The sequence below is a fragment of the Wolffia australiana genome, chromosome 12, assembly GCF_029677425.1.
Source record: "Wolffia australiana isolate 7733 chromosome 12, ASM2967742v1".
NCBI lineage: Eukaryota > Viridiplantae > Streptophyta > Magnoliopsida > Alismatales > Araceae > Wolffia > Wolffia australiana.
In genome coordinates, this window is record NC_135846.1 from 6,514,712 (window position 1) to 6,534,711 (window position 20,000).

Consider the following 20,000-nt stretch of genomic DNA (forward strand, 5'->3'; position numbering starts at 1 on the left):
CCTTATCTTTCGCACGTAGGAGATCGAAACACAGCCCCAGGTTACGAAGTAAAGTAGATCGATCACCCTAGATAGACAACTACATAGAGGTTCCGAAGGCGCGGAAGCGGGGAAGATTAAGATGAAGACGCGACTGATGGAGCGATTTATGAGCAGAAGCGACGGAGCAAGAAATTAAGATGAATCTGCTAAGAGGTCAATGAAGGCGCGACGAGTAGAGGGCGCGACTTTAGGAGCGGTAAATGAAGGCGCGAGTGAGCGGGAGCGGAGTCAAGATTCAGATTCATGTTACGAAGTCAATGAAGATGAAGAAGAAGAAGTAAATCATTCTCATTATTTATTGGTAGTTGTCCGGTCGTACCCGAACAATAATATTCCAGAGGGAAATGCACCTAAGATCAAATATTTCGAGCCAGCTTCCGTGGAAAATTCAGACTTTCTTTTTGATGCAGCGATCACATAAAAACATAAACTTTGAAGCTCAATAGCTAAATACATGGCAATTGAATCATGAGCCGGGATCATAAAGAGCATACTGCGAGTAGGAAGTGGAATTAATACAATGAATTCAGAAGCATCAAACCTCTCTTGTTCGAAAGAATCGAAACACATCGAAATGGTACCAGCCGTACTTAATAATGGAAGGATTTGGCAGAAATATGTAGAATGGTCCCTCCTAAAAAAATTATTCCAGAATAAATGGGCAATAGTTAGGAGAGGTGCGCCAGCGGCGAGCAGAAGCAAGGTTATTAGATACCGAAGGTTCTAAACGGCCAGAACCACACGTGCAAGTTTCCCTGCATGTGGCTCGTCCGTGATAACTTCTTCAGATTTGCGTGAACTAGCGGACCGATCACTAAGTGGGGATGCTCCCTCCAGCATAAGCGAACCTTTTCGGTACTGGTTAGGAATGGGCGCCACTATCCCAGCTCGGATCCAGCCATTATTTACTTCGTAACCTTTCATCGTTGATTCATCTTCGCTACGCTTCTGCTCCTCGCGCCCGCTCGTAAACTCGCTTTTGCTAACGCGCCCGCTCACTCGCGCCTTTTGCTCGTCTTCTGCTCCCGCTCACTCGCTTCTGCTCCTAAGCGCCTGGAGTCGCTCGCTCCGTCGCGCCTTGTCTTGGGGCTTGGCTTTCTTTACGAAACCCCCGAACAAAGAAAGTATTTCTCTTCCCGTTCCGGGTGTGAGGCAGAGGCGCCTCCACAGAAGAGGAAATCGCAATGCATCTTGCTCAGCAGGCGTAGGAGTGGGAGTGTCGCAGGTTCTGATTTATCAGAACAGTTCTTATTTTAATCAGAAACAATTCTTTCAGAACCTATTGAGCGCAGCTAAGCTAATATGCGTCGGAGAAAGCCAGGTGTCGGAGGAATCTTCGGTCCGGAGCATTGATTCCCCACTAGCTCTATCTCTCAATTGCCTATTCTGTGCTCGAGAAAAGGTCCCGCTCGCTCGTCTTCATCTTCACGCTCGTCTTCATCCTCATATATGAACCGCTTCCGCGCCTCGAGTTTAGTTGTTTTAGTAGGTACCATGGCACCTTTCGCTTATCCATTCCGCCCGCCCGTCCAGACGCTAGCTCTTTATCATTATCATCTACCGCCCTTTTCCTTCGTTATTTCATAACCTTCACGCATCGCATGAAGATCGTCGTATCTATGCTCGACTTCACTTCGGTTGCGGGTGCAACAGGTAGGAGTACATTATGGCAGGATCTGTCACCCGGGCAATCCAACCCTCCTCCAAGAAGAATGGTGCTATGCCCCCCCGATATCCCTATGGAGCGAAAGAGCTGCCTGGTGATCCCTAGGTTGCAGCACGTCCGCTCTTAAAATCGCGCCTCGCGCCGCAGCCGCCGTTTCTAGGACCGACCGACGCCTCACCTGCACAGGTACCTACGTTGTGTAGTATGAGTCGCACATTCAACATAGCGTTCGGACTCATGTGCCTTCCAGAACCAGGGGAGTTCCCTTGCTCCTGCTGCGTACGATTAGCCAGCCTTGCGGCGGCAAAAGGATTAGGACGTCCCCCATGCTACGGTTCCCCGCGGTCCGGCCGCATTAGGTTAGGGAGCTGGGCGATAAAAGCTCTTCCGTATCCCAAAGCGCGCTGCCCTCCTAGGCGCGCAACACTAAGTAATCCAAGCCAACCCACATTACTGACTAACGGTGGATAATCATCTTTCTTAGAGGTACTAAATACAACTCCATGAATGAGCAAAATGAAGGTTGCGTTAATGATAAAGATCTCTGGGGAAACCGCTAAAAAAAGATTGAACATGTAGGAGGGAGGTTCTGATTTTAATCAGAAGAATTCTGCTTTCATTTCTTTCAGAACTAAGCACTGAGTTACTTACGGTTCCTCACCCTTAAAAGAACTGAAAGAAACAAATTCTGAGAAATCAGAACTTTTCATTTCTTGCAGAACTTATCTTGAAGATAACTTCTTCGCTCCGCGCCTGATTCATCTTCATCTTTATTGACTTCGTAACATTCATCTTCATCTTCTTTATCCGTGACTCCGCTCCCGCTCGTAAACTCTTCTGCTCCCTCGCGCCTTCAATAATTCATTTACTTCGTAACCTTTTACTTCGTAAACCATATCGACCAAAAGTCCTATTAAGCTTAGCTTAGTTCTCATCGGTAAACTCTCTATGATGGAGCATTTTTGCTTGTAACGACAAAAGTATGGACTTATTTTTGTAGTCTTTCCAGAGATATAGCATCGCCATATCGTATTCTCCCGACGGGGATTTTGAAGTGTCTGAGCTCCCAGTTCCAGCCAATTGACCGTTAGGTCAAGGCGCGAGTGAGCGTTTACGAGCGGAACTTCGAAGAGATCTTCCGCTTGCATACCAGCTATCAGATAGTCTATGGGTGTAGGTTACGAAGTAAATAACATAATCATTCGGTTATGTTTACATAATGTCGAGTTCATGCTGAACCTTCATCGGGTTTATAAGAATGGGGTGCGAGAGGATTAGATGGCTTAACTTCGTTACCTGGAGGCACGGTCCCTGGAGCAGGTTGATTAACAGATGTGCCTGTGTCTTCTATTTCCGAAACAGAACACGACAAGTCCCGAATCCACGAGGGAACTCTTTTAAGTTCATGCTGAACCTCTTCTGTCATAAAAAGAACGGGGGCATCGGTAGTGAATAGGGATCCCACAGCCAAAACTATGGCCCAGGCCAGACCGCCCAGCCCAACCCATTACATAGAGCTAAGGATGAGGCTCGAACTCCTAGAGATAAAGCCATCCTTTCAACTGAAGTCCAAAGATGATAAAAAAAAAAGTGAGCGGATAATTAAGGCGCGGAAGCGGTGAATATATTAAGATGAAGACGAGCGTTCAGATTCAGACGAGCGTTCAGATTCAGACGAGCGTGAAGATTAAGATGAAGACGCGAGTGAGCGAGCGTTTAGGCGCGTAGCGAGAATGCAGATTTAAGTATCTAACTGTATTCTACTTCTTGGGGTTATTTATTTCGTAACCTCTGACAGAAATCTAACTTAAAATAAAGAATTATTTACTTCGTAACCATCTCTTTCTCAACTGACCCATTTTAATCATTAGTGGTTAGGATACTAAGTAATGACATAATATCCCAAGTTCGAGTACTTTATTTTTTTTTTTATGAAGAATAGTCTCATAAAAAAAATCTATGGAGTTTCCCTATTAATAATAAATTATTTCTTATATAGCTAGAACGACCGCAGCAGATACTAATTTGTTAAGAATCAATCGGATTGAAGCGATAGCATCGTCGTTAGTTGGAATCGAAATATCTGCGAGATTTGTTGTATCGATTAAACAAATCGTCAGAATCCCCAAAATGACACATTCTCGAAGAGCCGTATATTCTTCTTGCTGATCAACAATAATTACAATATCGCTTCGCCCCTGTCTTTGATTCCACCCAGATATATATATATGTTTGCAGGGTGGATAATTGTCTCTTCAACATTGCTGCTGGGAGACTGTTGAGTTTTCCTATCCTTTGTTCCCGCTCCCGCTCGTAAACTTCGCGCCTGAACTTTATTTTTAAGTCTCATTTCCGTAGTGAACCAATTCGTTAACATACCACCTCTTTTTTCTTAAAAGATTGCACAAGCGGATACTACTAAATCAGTGGTCCCAACGATCCGATTAGTATCACCTGCTGCATCAATTAAATCACAGGTGATGCTAATCACTGAGGTTATCCAACGTTACGAAGTAAACGTTATCCGAAGGCGCGGAAGCGGGGAAGATTAAGATGAAGACGCGAGTGAGCGAGCAAAAGCTTAGGAGCAAGAGTTTTGAAAAACACTTCTTCTTCTTAAAAGAATAACCTGAACCCGCCGTACTATTTATTTATCCGGTATACAAAGGGACTTAGCTAACTCAATTCTTATGAGCAAATTAGATCATTTGTCTTTATTTCAACAAAATAAGCATGAATACACCTTCTATAGAACTATTTTGTTCTTGGTGCCAATTCAATACTAAGCAAGTCCGAACTAATTTCATACTTTTGTGATAAAATTTTTTCAGAACCTTCGGATATAATTGACAACTCTAAGTTGGACGTTATCCCCTTCCTGCAAAAGATCCTGTGGAAAAAATAATGACATAGAGAAATTTTTATTTTATTTATTTGACTTCTTCTTTGACTTCGTAACGTTGGATAACCTCAGAACCTTAGAATGAATTTTTCCCGTTCCCGGTGGTATCAAGATGCCGATGTGCCTGGATATCTTATCTGTCTCTCCAGGAAAATGGATATCCCCAGAAAGAGGAGTTCAATACTTTTTTTCTCTCCACTTCACCTACTCGGCTTCTTGTATTTAAAGTGAGTAATGTATCCACTCCTATAATACTATTGTTCCGGACCATTATCCTTCAGATAACCTGGTAAGATTCCTCGGGAATGAAAAAAAAATCGTTCTTTACAGAACCTTTCATCGTTTATCCGCTGGATAACGTTGATTAGCATCACCTTCTTCTTCTGAATCTGAATCTTCATTGACTTCGTAACATTCATCTTCACTTCGTAACCCGCTCCTCGCGCCTTCGTCGCTCCCGCTTTCGCGCCTCAGAACCTTCTAACACTTGACTTCTGATTAAAATCCCCGCTCGTCGCGTCTTCATCTTAATCTTCACGCTCGTCTTCATCCTCATATATTCACCGCTTCCGCGCCTTAGGCGCTTAGGAGCGATTTATGAGCAGAAGCGACGGAGCGAAGGGGCGAAGCGAATAAACGTTCTAAAGAAAGTCAAAGTCAAGAAATAAAGAACCTCTTTAAGATTGAATCGACGCTCCATCGTCTTCATCTTAATCTGAACGCTCCTCGCGCCTTAGTAATTCTGGAACTGTTTCTTCCAGGGGATCGTCGAAATAAAAGAATACTATTTCTACGTAAAATACCATTTATGGGTATTTCAATCGAAACACCAAAACGGGGTATTAGTTCTTTATCACGTTCTTGTGTAATGGAATGATGAATCGCTACGCGCCTCTTCGCCAAAAAAGAAGGCGCGAGTTTATGAGCGGCGCGACTTTAGGAGCGGGAGCGAAGGGGCGAAGCGAATAAACGTTCTTCCAGAAGTAAAGACATAAGTTCTTGCAGAACCAATGACCATTGGATATGCTTCGATCAGGTTATGAAATAAAGAGTCCCCCCCCCCTTTTTTTACTAGAAAAATCCGAACTAAACTATTGATTTCTTAACAGAACCTTAGATATATCTTTTTTCTTTGAGAGAAAGAGAATTAGCGTTTATTTCATTCTGAGAAATCAGAACCTTTCACTCACTCGCTTGAGTCGGATTCCATCTTGGAGGATCGTTCGTTCTTCACTCTCTTGTTATTGCAGGGAGCGCCGACGGACGGTGCATATTATCATATAGAAACAAGCGAAGCGTTGCGATTCGTACTACCGAAGGGCAGGTTATGTTTTAACATAAGCGGGGTGGGGCGTAAGCAAGCGTAGCGAATCACATAGAGTTGCCCCTACCTGCCGGCGCGCAGATAGATAGGACGGGCGAAGCGCGAAGGGATGGATGTCTGAGTGGTTGAAAGAGTCGGTCTTGAAAACCGAAGTATTGATAGGAATACCGGGGGTTCGAATCCCTCTCCATCCGCGAGGTCATAAGTTCTCTCTTGCGTTATCTATAGATAAGAACGAATCGGATCGACTCGACTGATATGATGGATGGAATGGGTAGACGATAGCCTTGTGCAGGTGCTTTCAAGACTCTCTGGTGTCTAGGTGCTTTCTCTAGGAGCTTTAGACGCGGGGGGGTGCTTTGTTGGGTTTGGAGTGAGTTGTTTCAGTTTATTAAGGGCATGGGAGTAACCCAACTTTAAGAATCGACTGTTCCGGTTGGCTCTTACAAAAAGAGTGAAGATGCTGAACCACTCCACTCCTGATTTGTTAAAGCATATAATTTACAAGAAAAATATTTGATTGAATAGAGGCGCGAGGGAGCAGAAGCGACGGAGCGAAGGCGCGAGTGAGCGGGAGCGGAGTCACGGATAAAGAAGGTCAGGCACATTTTTTTTTTCTAAGCAAAAGCACAGAGACGATCTCCGGGAATGAGAGGTTCCTTTTGTTCAGCATTCACTTGCGTTTGCATTTTAGGATGGAACAATATCTTTTGTTTTGGTAGACCCAGTGACACACACATCCACCACACTCCTTAATTTATTGTTTAACCGAGATAAGTTTCTTTAATTTTATTCATGCTTTCCGTTGATCAACAACCAACCACAGCTCTCTATAGTTCTTCACTACTCGTACAGGTGAACTTGGTTCCCTGTCTGGAGGGAATCTTTCTTGATGAATCAATAATGCCTCAACTGGATAAATTTACTTATTTCACACAATTCTTCTGGTCATGCCTTCTCCTCTTTACTTTTTATATTGCCATATGCAATGATGGAGATGGAGTACTTGGGATTAGCAGAATTCTCAAACTGCGGAACCAACTGGTTTCACACCGGGGGAACAACATCCGGAGCAACGACCCTAACAGTTTGGAAGATATCTCGATAAAAGGTTTTAGCACTGGTGTCTCCTATATGTACTCAAGTTTATTCGAAGTATCCCAATGGTGTAAGGCCGTCGACTTATTGGGAAAAAGGAGGAAAATAACTTTGATCTCTTGTTTCGGAGAAATAAGTGGCTCACGAGGAATGGAAAGAAACATTCTATATTTGATCTCGAAGTCCTCATATAGCACTTCTTCCAGTCGGATCACTTGTAGGAATGACATAATGCTCATCCATGTTCCACACGGCCAAGGAAGCATCTTCTTTTAATCTTACCCGGAAGAGATTCTTTCATGGTTACCGTAAGAAATAGACTCCTTTTTTAAATCGACCCACGGAAAGGTTCTTGAGATTATAAATCTTCCAGGCGTGCGGGAAGGGAGCGAGACCAAGCCAGACAGAGAGTCAGCCCTGCCCTTCCCATTCTACGCGTGTCAAGTTGAAGAAGCAGCTTCATTCTAATTTTGCTGGTTTACATTCTTAAAGTGGAAGGACCTTTTAGGACCGACTACAACACGACTAAAATAAAAGGTGGTACGCTCGGCTCGCGACTATAATATAAGATCCACTAACGGACCATCCGCTATGCCTATAAGATAAGCTATCAATCAGTAGGCTTGCGCTGTTCACTTGAAGGGAGGGGCTGTTCGGTTCAATAGGAGCCCTACTTCCTTCAGTCACAAGCAAATGAGTCCCCGCCCCCTCTCATTGCCATTCTTTCAGATGTTGAACATTCGGTATTGTTCTTCATTCGCTGTGACTTCTTATGTTCAAAATAACATAACCTTGCAGAACGTTTCTTGCATTCACGCTGCGCCCCTTATGCTCCTAAGCGCCTTGCAGAACATGAATCGTTGATGAATCTTCATCTTCATCTTCATCGCTCCCGCTCGTAAACGCTCCTAACTAAGCGCCTAAAGGCGCCCCCGCTCGCTCGTCTTCATCTTAATCTGAACGCTCGTCTGAATCTTCACGCTCGTCTTCATCTTCATCTTCACGCTCCGTCGCGCCTTTACTTCACTCTTTTGTCTCAGTGAAGGAAGCGGAGTTCACTACTACTTATAGGTCGACGTGAAGTCAGCGAGTGTAGGACGAAGGACTTTTTCGTTCTCGTACAGGAGTTACATTACTTCGTAACCTCTGACTGACATTCCACGTTCCCGAATCCACTTCTTTTATAACCTTTTAATTACTCATAGAATTGAATTTCGCACCGGAAACTATTCTAGGAGAAGTTCGAATCCGTTCCGTTCGGATATTGATCGGTCTTGGTTTAACATGGTTTACGCGTTACTGGTTTCCGGAAGAGTCAATTTCTCCATTAGCTAAACCCTTTCTTACCCTGCCTTTGGACTCGTATTTTGTTCGTACACAATCAACGGAGGCCTCCCCGACATATGTTGCAACGTCTTCTATAGCATGCTCTTACTTCGTCTTTCCCTTAATAAGTCATCAAATTTGGTGCTTTTCGATCCCCAGTTGCTATGGGGAACAAAGGACGAAATACAATCGATTCCTCCATTTAAGTGGTTCTCGCTTCTCTTTGTTCCTGTTCCTAACTCCTCCCCGGGTAGTTCCCAATGTTTGGCACTTTCCATACTTCGTGGGTGCAACATCAACAAATTCGCTCATGATCAAGTTACAACCTAAGATCTATGACCATATTATGTTAACTGTTCGTATTTCGTTCATTCCATCGGTATGCTCCCAGGTACCTGTAATTGTGATCCGTTTGCCAGAACCAAGGGATCTTTCTGTGGAAACCTTCACGAACAATCGTCGTTTTTTGATGGTTTTTCCGCTTCTCACAGCTGCTCTTTCCACACCTCCGGATATCTGGTGCCAAATCGTCGCCCGTTTCCTTATTTCTTCGATAATAGAGTTGGCTATCTCTGTGGCATCGATTGTACAAGTTCGTGAAGAAGGCTGGACGAGTAGAATGAGGGAGAGCGACTCGATCGACAAAAAATAGGAAACCCCCTAGAACCTGGCAAAGTAACTATCAATGAATTCCCGAGCCATTCTCAACCAAGATATGCGATTCATTCCCGTAATGATTATAACACACAGAAGACTCCTAACCTTAGGAGCGGGATGAGTGATACATCCATCCGGCGAGCGCCGGTGAAGAACGCAAGCAAAACAGGAGCTCGGGCATTGAACTATTCCATCAATCAAGCAAGAGAAAGGAGGCAAACTGGATGGAAGGCCTGGGGAGCGAGGTAGGGTTAGATTAGAGGGAGGGGAAGAGTTACTAAAGTAGTCGATAAAGAATTACTAGACAGAATGGCATTGACCAGATATAAGAGAGAATAACTATCACCTTATCCCTTGCTTACGTTCTTACAGGTTACGAAGTCAAGTGATTTCAGAACCCGCTCCTGACCCCTTCGTGACTTCTTGCAGAACCTATGGATTCTGTTCTAGACTTATTGGTTAGCTTGTTTTCTTTCTTCTTTTTCTTTTATTTTTCTTTCATCCTTTAGACTTGGATTTCTTCTTTCGAGGTTGGTAGAGTTCTTCTTGCGGGTTTGCTATAAAAAAAATAACAGCATTTATTATTTATTTCATCACCGAATGTTCTGAAAGAAGGTTCTGAAAGAATACATATTGAATGTAAACGCCCGGGCATCCATATCACATGTTGTTTATCCTTTCTAGAGATAGAATTCGAAGTTGATAATGAGCATTTCATACTGCCCTTCTTTGATTTGTTGACGTGCAAATTGCTGGTTAAAGATCAACTGGAGAGATCTAAGACTTCAATAGTGCCAGGGCGATTTTAAGAGCGAAAGAACGGAACAGCTTGGGAGAAGGAGAACTCTTTCTTTGAAGCAATGGCACAACAAATAAATTTTTGGAAGCATATATCTATTGATTGACCCAACACGGAATATCGACTCTCTGATTAGCATCACCTCGAATGGTCTCTTTGTCTATCTAGGGTTGTGCTGGTTTCATTGGCATAAAATTTCGTAGTTGACTCAAGCCCTACAGCCTTTCGAAGACTTTCACAATTGACTTCGTAACGTTCTTGAAGATGATTGAAGATGCTGTTCTTTTCTTTCGCTCCTAAAGTCGCGCCGTCGCTTCTGCTCATAAATCGCTCCATCAGTCGCGTCTGAATCTTAATCTTCCCCGCTTCCGCGCCTAGCAGCTAATGCTTCCGAACACGGAAAGGTTCTGAGGTCACGTTACGAAGTCAATGAACAGCGAATGAAGAAAATCAGAAGAAGAATGAAAACGTTATCCGAAGGCGCTTAGGAGCGAAGGTTATCCTATCCTACCAAAGGTTATCCTATCTTATTTCACATAGGTGAAATAAGATTAGTACTTCCAATTGACATACATCTAAAAAAAACTTTAATTTTAATCTTTGGATTTATTGGTTTTCTTGCCGAGCCTTCCTAGGATAAAGACTTTTTTTATTCCTAACTAACTAAAAAGTCAATGGAGAAAATAAAAAAAAGGTCTGTATGTACTAAACAGAGTCAATGACTATTCATGATTCCATATTGAATCAATTCCATCCCGGTTCGAAATTAGAGGAATGTTATGGTAAAGCTTCGTTTGAAACGATGTGGTAGAAAGCAACGTGCGACTTGAAGGACGTGATCCTTTATGTGGATTCTTATATCCGCCATTTTCTATCTAAATGAGGATGCTCTTGTCTCGACATGGTTTGTTCTGTTTTACTAGGGACCCAATTTGAGGTTAGAAGTAAATAGTACGCGATGAAGCTCGAGTATAAAATAATGATTGATTTAGCATTTCGGGGGACGAATCTAGGGTTAATGCCAATTAAGAAGCTGGACTACTTTGTAAAACATATCTCTATATATAATCGAAAAAAAAATAAAATTCTAACAATTTTACTTTAAACTGAAAAAGTCAAACTTGTTAGAATCGGTAAGGTAAAACTATTTCGATCAAAAGTGTATTACAGGAGAATGATTTTTTCGTATCATTTTCCTAGAAAAGGTCTGTTGCTGCCATTTTCAAAGAAGTAAGATCACCGAAGTAATGTCTAAACCCAAGGATTCGATAAAATAAAGGTTAAGGATTGCGTAACAAGAAACAAAACACAATTTTGAAGTGTCTTGACAATTAAATTATCTCAAATTTAGGAATTAGAATAAAGAATAATAAGCAATCAGATTTGAGATGAGACAGACAAAAAGGTGTTAGAGACAACTCAATAAATTCGAAGGAATTGGAAATTTTTCAAAGCTTCCCTACTTGAGTTATGAGGACAAATGAATGAAGTTTTTTGTCTTTATGTAAAAATAAAACAATTTAAATCATAGTCTAATTCAGTTCATTTTTTGAGTTTTATATTATAGAGATAAATGTGTTTCCCTTTATATTGTATTATTTGAGGGCGATATTATGACATGACTTGTGATTTTTATTGATATTTAAACATATTCAATGACTTAAAATGAAAAATCTTAAAGCTAAATAAAAATGTCCAGTGCATTTTTATTTTGAGTCAATATAAACATTTTAGTTTTAGAATCATTCTTTCTTGAGCCGTATGAGGAAAAAACCTCTTATACGTTTCTGTGGGGGGGGGCTTTGCTTATCTATCCCAATGAGCAATCTATCGAATCGTTGCAATTGATGTTCGTTCCCGAAGAGAAGGACGAGATCTTCGGAGAGTGGGTTTTTATGATCCGATAAAGAATCAAACTTTTTTAAATGTTCCGGTTATTCTAGATTTTCTTGAAAAAGGGGCTCAACCCACAAGAACTGTTCATGATATTTTTAAGAAGGCGGAATTGTTTAAAAAAGAACTTTCAATTAATTGAAGTATTTAAAAAAACTAAAAGGCAGTTCATAAAGTCTAGCACTAATAGCCTTTATATCGTATAGCTTTGTATTTTACTAAATATTTGTTTTTTTGTAAGGAAGAGTATTTAAGTTAATCCTTTGTCGTTTTAGTGACTAAAGAAACTTTAGATATTGTTCACTTGTTGCTTATATTTTCGACAAAATTCTCATAGAGTTTATGTTGTGCCAATCCAACACAAGTCTTTTCTCTTTTACAAAAATGGGATTTAGTTTCATCTAATTCATATTGACAATGGTGTATTGAACAAATATAATTCCAGTGTAATTCTAAGTAAATGCATCGATTTCCATTAATATTTATATTGGTTAGATTGGTTTAATTGGTTGTATTTAGATTAGGAGTGTATCGACTCTTAACTTAACATATTCTATTCATATATTATACAGACAGGGTTGCTAACTCAACGGTAGAGTACTCGGCTTTTAAGTGCGGCTATAATCTTTTACACATTTGGATGAAGGAACGAATTCGTCCAGACTATTGGTAGAGTCTATAAGACCACGACTGATCCTGAAAGGTAATGAATGGAAAAAATAGCATGTCGTAATAGTCATCAATTACTATAAAAAATTAATGTAGAACTCTGAAAAAGGTCATCCTTACTGAATCGATAGTTTTTCATGAGTAAGGGGACAAAATGAATTGCCTGTCAATTCACCGCTTCCGCGCCTTCATCTTAATATTCACGCTCGTCTTCATCTTCACGCTCGTCGCGCCTGAATCTTCAGATGAATCTGAACCGCTTCCGCGCCTTCATCTTCATTGACTTCGTAACATGAAGATGCATCTGAATGTTACGAAGTCAATGAAGATGAAGATGAAGAAGGAATGAAGTTCTGAAAAAAACGAAGGAAGTCAAAGGTTCTGAAGGTTCTGAGGTCACGTTACGAAGTAAATGAACAGCGAATGAAGAAAATCAATCTATATTAACAAACAAAGTTGAGCTGTATGTGTTTGCTTACTATATAATTGACAGGTAGTTCGTTCTGATTAAAAAAAGAATAACCTATTCCCACGACAAGTATTAGACTAAAACAATACCATGTCTTACCCATATTTTTTTTAGAGGCCGGGAATGATAATTCGACTTTTATTAAGCTGCAAGCAGCTCACTTCGGACCGATCTGTGCTTTGATCTCCTATCCTAAAGTTAATAATCTTTTTTATTTCAGAACGTAATTCCTCAGTCGGAACCTCTGGCGTAGCGATCAGGTTATCGAAGGTTCTTCAATAAGTTATGTTTACATAAGTTGCTCTATTTTGCTTATCAGAACAGAGCGTTTCTTCATAGCGCTAGGCCATTCGTAGCAGCCAAGGATTAGTTCGATCCATTAGGTTCTTCGATTTTCTTTGTTCGGAAAAGGACAAAAAACATCTTTGATTACGATTAAAGGAACAATCTCAAATAGACCAAGATCCATTTGGGTAATTTCTTGGTGAACATAATCTGCCATAATCTCTTGATCCCTACATTTATGTGCCAGAATACAGAGATATTTTGTAGGAAAGTAATCAACTTTTTTTGATATTATCATCAAAGGGGTGGGAAAGCTGCAGTAATTCTTTGGAAAAGCCGGTTCTCTTTGTCTTCGAGCTTTCATTCCTCAATCCACTTATTCGTTCTTTCATATACCTCCCCACCAATAGATAGAGACAAATAGGAATAACCAAACCACGTCTACAAAATGCCAGTACCATGCTGCTGCTTCAAAGCCAACGTGATGCTCCTTGGTCAGATGACCAAGATATTGGCGAATACCACATATGATCAAGAAAAGAGTACCTATAATCACATGAAAACCATGAAAGCCAGTTGCTAAGAAAAAGGTAGAACCATAAATACTATCCGAAATAGTGGAGGGTGCTTGGTAATATTCCATTCCTTGAAAGCCAGTGGATACTAGAGCCAGTGAAACGGTAGCTACTAAAGCGTAAACAGCTCGTTTTTCCTTCCCCGCAAGTATAGCATGATGAGCCCAAGTTACGGCAGCTCCGGATGAAGGGAGAATAGGGGTATTAAGAAAAGGGATTTCCCGAGGATCTAAAACCCCAATCCCTTTTGGGGGCCAAATACCTCCGATCTCTACCGTAGGTGCCAAAGAAGAATGAGAGGAAGCCCGAAAAAGAGCAAAAAAGAACATAACCTCCGATACTATAAAAAGAATAAAACCATATCGAAGTCCTAATTGTACAGCTTTTGTATGATGTCCTTCCAACGTGGATTCACGTAGAACATCGCGCCACCATACGAACATGGTATATAGGATAAATATTAGACCCAAACTGAGAAGTGTTGCACCCCCTTGAAATGGGTGCATGTACATCACACCTCCTACGGTGGTTGCAAAAGCTCCGAGTGAACTCGAAATAGGCCATGGACTTGGATCTACCAAATGATAAGAATGCCTCTGAGATTCAATCATAAACCTTTTAGCCCCGGTTGTATCTAAACCTCCCCTTCACCCCACCCCCTCAAGTGGTAAAGAAGGGGGTTGGTCTCATTTTCTTTCTATCTGACAAGACAAACAAATAGGAAGGGATGGTTCTTAAGTGATACTCAAAAAATAAAGATGAAGAGAATCGTAGGTTTGACCGACGAACTACGTGGGAAAAGAAAAAGACCTTATGAAAAATGATTAGTATCACCGTTTCCAATGCCCTCTTCAATTCTAAGGCACGGAAGAGCAGTGCGCGTTCTATTCAAAGATAGATCCTCGAGGATACGCCGGAGCTTTTGGATGTCCCATTGTTTATTTCAGAACCTGAAACTATATCACGAGAGAGTCCTCGTTAAGTGATTTCATTACTTTGTAACGGTTCTGAGGGGCGAGTGAGCGGGTTATCGGATAAAGAAGATGAATCTGAATAACCTTCGTAACATGAATCTGAATCTGAATCGCTCCTAAACGCTCGCTCACTCGCGTCTGAATCCTCATATTCATCGCTTCGCGCGCTGCGCTTCTGCTCCTGGAGTCGCCCCCGCTCCTCGCGCCCGCTCACTCGCGCCTCGCGCCCGCTCACTCGCGCCTGCTCCACCTTTCAGGTAAAACATCTCCTCCTACGTCGACTCCTGAGGTAAGACAGCCGGTTGATCGACAACAGGTACTCTACCACGAACCGATTTACTTATCTTTTCGGTCAGGTCGAGACACTGTTTCCGAATCCATGGATTCCCAATCCGTAGCTGCTGCGCCACATAGTTGATCCCAGTCGCCTTGTCCTTGGCCCCTTTTCCTGACTGACCAGTCTTCCTGAGATTTTGAATTGTTTGAAGCCGGAGGTTCTGCAATGTTCTTGCAGAACCTTTGGTAGGATAGGATAACCTTCGCTAGGTCAGGTCAATTGGAACTCTTGAACATATAGGTGTAAGGTGTCAATTGGAAGTACTAATCCAAAAATACTTCACACCTTACACCTTACACACTTCACACTTCACACCTCACACCTCACACCTCACACCTCACACTTCACACTTCACACTTCACTTCACACTTCACACTTCACCTTACACACCTCACTTCACACCTCACACCTCACTTCACTTCACTTCACACTTCACTTCACTTCACTTTACACTTCACTTCACTTCACTTCACACTTCACACCTCACACCTTACACCTTACACCTCACACCTCACACCTCACACCTATAACTCAAACACACCTATTATAATAATACAGTATTGAAAAAAAAGACACTTCACACCTTACACTTCACACACTTCACACCTATTATAATAATACAGTATTGAAAAGACACATATAATAGTATACATAAGACATAACACATAACACATAACACATACACCTATAAAAAAAAATCAAATACACCTATAAATCAAATACACCTATAACTCCACCAAAGATAAGTAAGTCGGAGTGATGAAAGGGGCTAGTCCCACCTTGTCGATCTTTCGGATTCAGTTTGAGCGGGGTTGTTCATTTGTCGGATTAAGTTAAAGGGTAGATTTATCAGGGCTTCTTCTTATTCTTAGTAAATAGCTCATATTTAAGAATAGTATTAGCATCTTGAGTTCTTAGGTCAACGACATTTATAGGGCGTGTGCCTACCCAGTCCTCATTTGCATCATAGACATTCTCTCTTTTCGAACTCTTTGGTAGTCCTAGTCTTATGTTCATATTCTTCTTTCCAATCTGCAAGAACTTCGTAACCTCACCTCAGGTTCTGTGAAGTAAACTCAGAACCTCAGTTCTTCAGATGAAACGTTATCTGAAAGATAAGTTACCGAAGGTAAAGAAGCTGCCCGAAGAATGCGGATAGCATCACCTTCCAGGACCATCTTACCGCCGATCGATAGCACTTGACCATGTCTTAATCCGCTTATAAAAACACTGACAACACTACCCACGCTCTCGCTCCCGCTTTCGCGCCTAAGGGGACTCGAAATGGTTTATCAGTAAGGTCGTGGTAGAGTGGAAGCTTACCAAACCATAAGTGGATTCCGTATCAAGTCAAGAGCTAGCCGAACACCTAGTCTCACTGTTTGCTGAGGTGGTTTTCGTTCAGCTTCCTAGAGACAAGAACAGCCTACCCGCTCCCGCTCCCGCTCACTCGCGCCTCCATAGCCTATCTGCCTTTGTACCGGTCAATGGAATCACTCGTTGTTGAAAAGCTATATCAGCCGGCTTCATCCAACCCAGCCCTAGTACAATTCTTGTTCAATCCATAAAAAGCGAGTTCTGAGCGGGAGCGATTATGAGCAGAAGCTACTTTAGGTGCGAGTTTAGGAGCAGAAGCGAGTTCTGAGCGCTTAGGCTTTGAAGCTGTAGTTTGATGGGTATTTGACCAGTCGACCGATCGACTAAAACCAATTCTTCTTAGAAAAGGTCGATCGATGAGTTGTTTCTTCTCCCGCAGTCTTTATCTGAAAGTCAGATAACCTTCCCCGTTCAAGAAGAACTGTTTTCGTGATCGACTTCCGAAATAGATATACGAACTGCATAGGATCATTCGCTGGAATGGGATAAGTTATTTTTATAGGATCCCAATGGGATCGTAGAATCCACTGAAGATGCAATAGGTATTTGTGATCGATCAGCTTCGTATGACCGAAGACTTTCTATCTGCATCCATAATAACTACAATCTGGTTGTTGGTTCGACCGAAATTTATCTTCTTGTTTCTCGAGCGGATTTTTTGACTTGAACAATTGGTCAAAAACTCCGATCCTCCATTGAGAATCATTGATACAGTTCGTCGCCATTTGTTCTATTATCTCATCTTTAAATAAATGATGGGTCTTTAAAAGAAGGAACGGCCTTTTTGTGAATGGGAGATCCTATAAAATGACAAGCGTTTAGTAAACAAATCAGTGTCTTGTCTGAATCGAGAATAGCAATTCCATTTCTTGAACCACAGATATACACTTTGAAATGATGAGCAGCTACCCGGCGCCCAGATGTGCGTTAGTACTCAGTAATTTTGAATAACAATAGAAAGCATTTTTTTTGATCGAGATTGGCTCAGGTGGGTGGTTTAATAGAGAGGGGGATAAGCGTACGAGTAATAAGAAAAGCGGAAGCGACTTGCGGTAAGTAAGGCGGTTTGGGGCATGGAAATGCTGTTATGAGGTACCGGGGTGGAACCATAGAATTGAACTCATTCCCCGGGGGGGAAGTTATGTTTACATAATGTAGAGGTAGGTTCTGAAAGAACTTGCGATGGGGGAACCGATTGATCCAATAGCGTAGGGAGAGTTCGTTGGTTACGCGTGTGACTAATTCCATTTCGAAAAAGAGTAACATCCTAAAAATCCCTCCTCTTTTGACTTATTTAAACTAAAATATTAATTGCAGTTCTTCTGTTACTTAGCGGTTATCCGAAAGCGCGAGGCGGGGAGCGAATGCGAAGAAAGAAACCTTTCCGCCTTGGCGCCAGAGGTGTGGTCCCTAGGTCCACCAAAACAAAAGAAACTGTTCCATTATATGCTTTAACAAATAAATCAGGAGTTGAATCGGGTCGGATAGTACATTCTCAACTCGAGCATCTGGTACAGTTTTTTATGTCCGTAAGAAGGTTCAGAATGAATGATGCTAATCAACGATGAAACGTTCTTCAAGAAATTAATGATTATAATTATAACTCTTGGCTCTCTTTAGGGGAAAAATCCTCATACCCCGACATGCCGAGGTAAAAAAAAAAAATATTAAAAACAAAACCATGAACATATCATTTTTTACAATGAATCGCATCAACCTCCGAGCGATTGAAATAAGAGGAGGCTATCGCTTGCTTCGAGCGATTAAGAAATGCGGAGTTTTTAACTGTCAGAGTGAAAACATTAATAATATTTTTAGAACGGTGTGTTGTAAAGGATATTCATTCATTGGAAGAGGACTGAGAAAGGAGTTGATTGACTTGAAATTGCAGAGAAAGTGCATGACATTAAATCAAAATAGAAAGAATTTTATAAGGGCGTATTCGTCTATTCATAATTATGGTTACTGGGAACGATTAGTAAATTCTATTGGGACTTCAAGAGGGAAGATTAGCTATCCTGGTAAGATATATGCTTATATGCACTTCATAGAACCCTACCCTAGAATTAATGATTTTGAAGTGCTTACATATGGATTTCTACTCTTGCTAGAGCAGTATGCTTATAAAGTTAAGTGAAATCGTAAAATTTACTATGGGTTATATCATGAAATTACCTAATATTAATGAGATCGTATGTACTTTAGGGAAGGCTATTCCATTGTATGATACTTTAAGTAATAATAAAATACCCAAACAAATGATCTATTTTAATGTTGAACAACTTGTGAGGTTATACGGTGAAAAATATCAGGATGCTGTGATCAAAGGTATCTTCATATATATATATTATGAAGTTGATAAAAAAACCGATTCTATTAATTCAGACTTTTTTCCTATTATTACTTTATATGATAATATGATTTCAGATATTATCAAAGTTATGTATTCTGATATTAGAAATGCTAATCTACCTGATGTTAAATCACTTAACTATAAAAAGTGTCGTATATCATCTAAGATAAATGCACTTAAAGCCAAATATAAACAGAAATGTAGGCCTTTCATTGTTGCCGATATAGAGACTGTAATGTTAAATGAAATTCATGTCCCTTATGCAGTTGGTTACTTAGTGGTGAATCTTGATGATGATCTAACTTCCATCCCTTACTATTCGATTAATACATTCTTTAGTGAGGATCACATATTTTTCTATCCCAAGTTTGAAGAAAGGATAAATTGATTTTTTGTTTTTAATTCATTGGAAGAGGACTGAGAAAGGAGTTGATTGACTTGAAATTGCAGAGAAAGTGCATGACATTAAATCAAAATAGAAAGCTTTCCCAAGGATAAATTGCAGAGAAAATTACAAATGCAGTATTGAAAAGACACATATAATAGTATACATAAGGCCGGGTGTCAGAAATTAGCTTTCTATCTAACTTATATTCAAGGTTATCTTCGGCTTGCAGGGCTCTTGACCTACTTTTCCTTGGCAAAGTTATCCTACATGCATCCATTACGGAGACTCTCCGGCTGCACCCTGCCCTCAGGTGACCCACGCCTAGCCCTCCAAGCTCCGAAAATGATACGTTCTGCAAGAACTTCGCTCCCGCTTTCGCTTCTGCTCCTCGCGCCCGCTCACTCGCGCCTTGGAATTAAGAGCAGTCCTTTTGGGTGTGCTCTCTATGACCTTCCATCCACCCTGTCATGTAATAAATGCAACTTACTTTAGGTATCTAATGTGATCTTTTCTGTGTCTGTGTAGGACCCACGCAAGGATGACCTCGTAACCTGATGGTTCTGAAAGAAAAGCAGGAGGCATGGTTACTTATGTCCCCTACTCAATAGGTAGAATGGAGTACGACTGGAGTGCTTTCTTCGTGACCTCAGAACCTAAGGTCGAACCTGAGCGTTGGTTTAAAGACGGTTACTTCGTAACCTTCGCCCCGGACCCTTTGACTTCGCTCCTAAGCGCTAAGCGCCTTCTACATCTTCCAGGTAAAAGACTAGCAACGTCTTTGTAGCTTTTTCATTCTTCCTCCGTCGGAACCTAGATGTCAAACTTTACCATCCAGGGCCATGACCCCTTCTTCCAGAGTGGCTTTA

At 41.3% G+C, this 20,000-nt stretch overlaps 1 non-coding gene and 1 pseudogene across 1 annotated transcript; one reads left to right on the top strand and one right to left on the bottom strand.

Annotated features, from left to right (window-relative positions):
• The first annotated feature begins 6,041 nt into the window (after window positions 1-6,041).
• TRNAS-UGA (transfer RNA serine (anticodon UGA)) lies at window positions 6,042-6,128 on the top strand. Its single transcript has one exon. It is a non-coding gene; the product is annotated as a tRNA-Ser (tRNA).
• Window positions 6,129-16,666: 10,538 nt separating this feature from the next.
• LOC144710061 (small ribosomal subunit protein uS2m pseudogene) overlaps window positions 16,667-20,000 on the bottom strand; it is a 6,244-nt pseudogene continuing 2,910 nt past the window's right edge.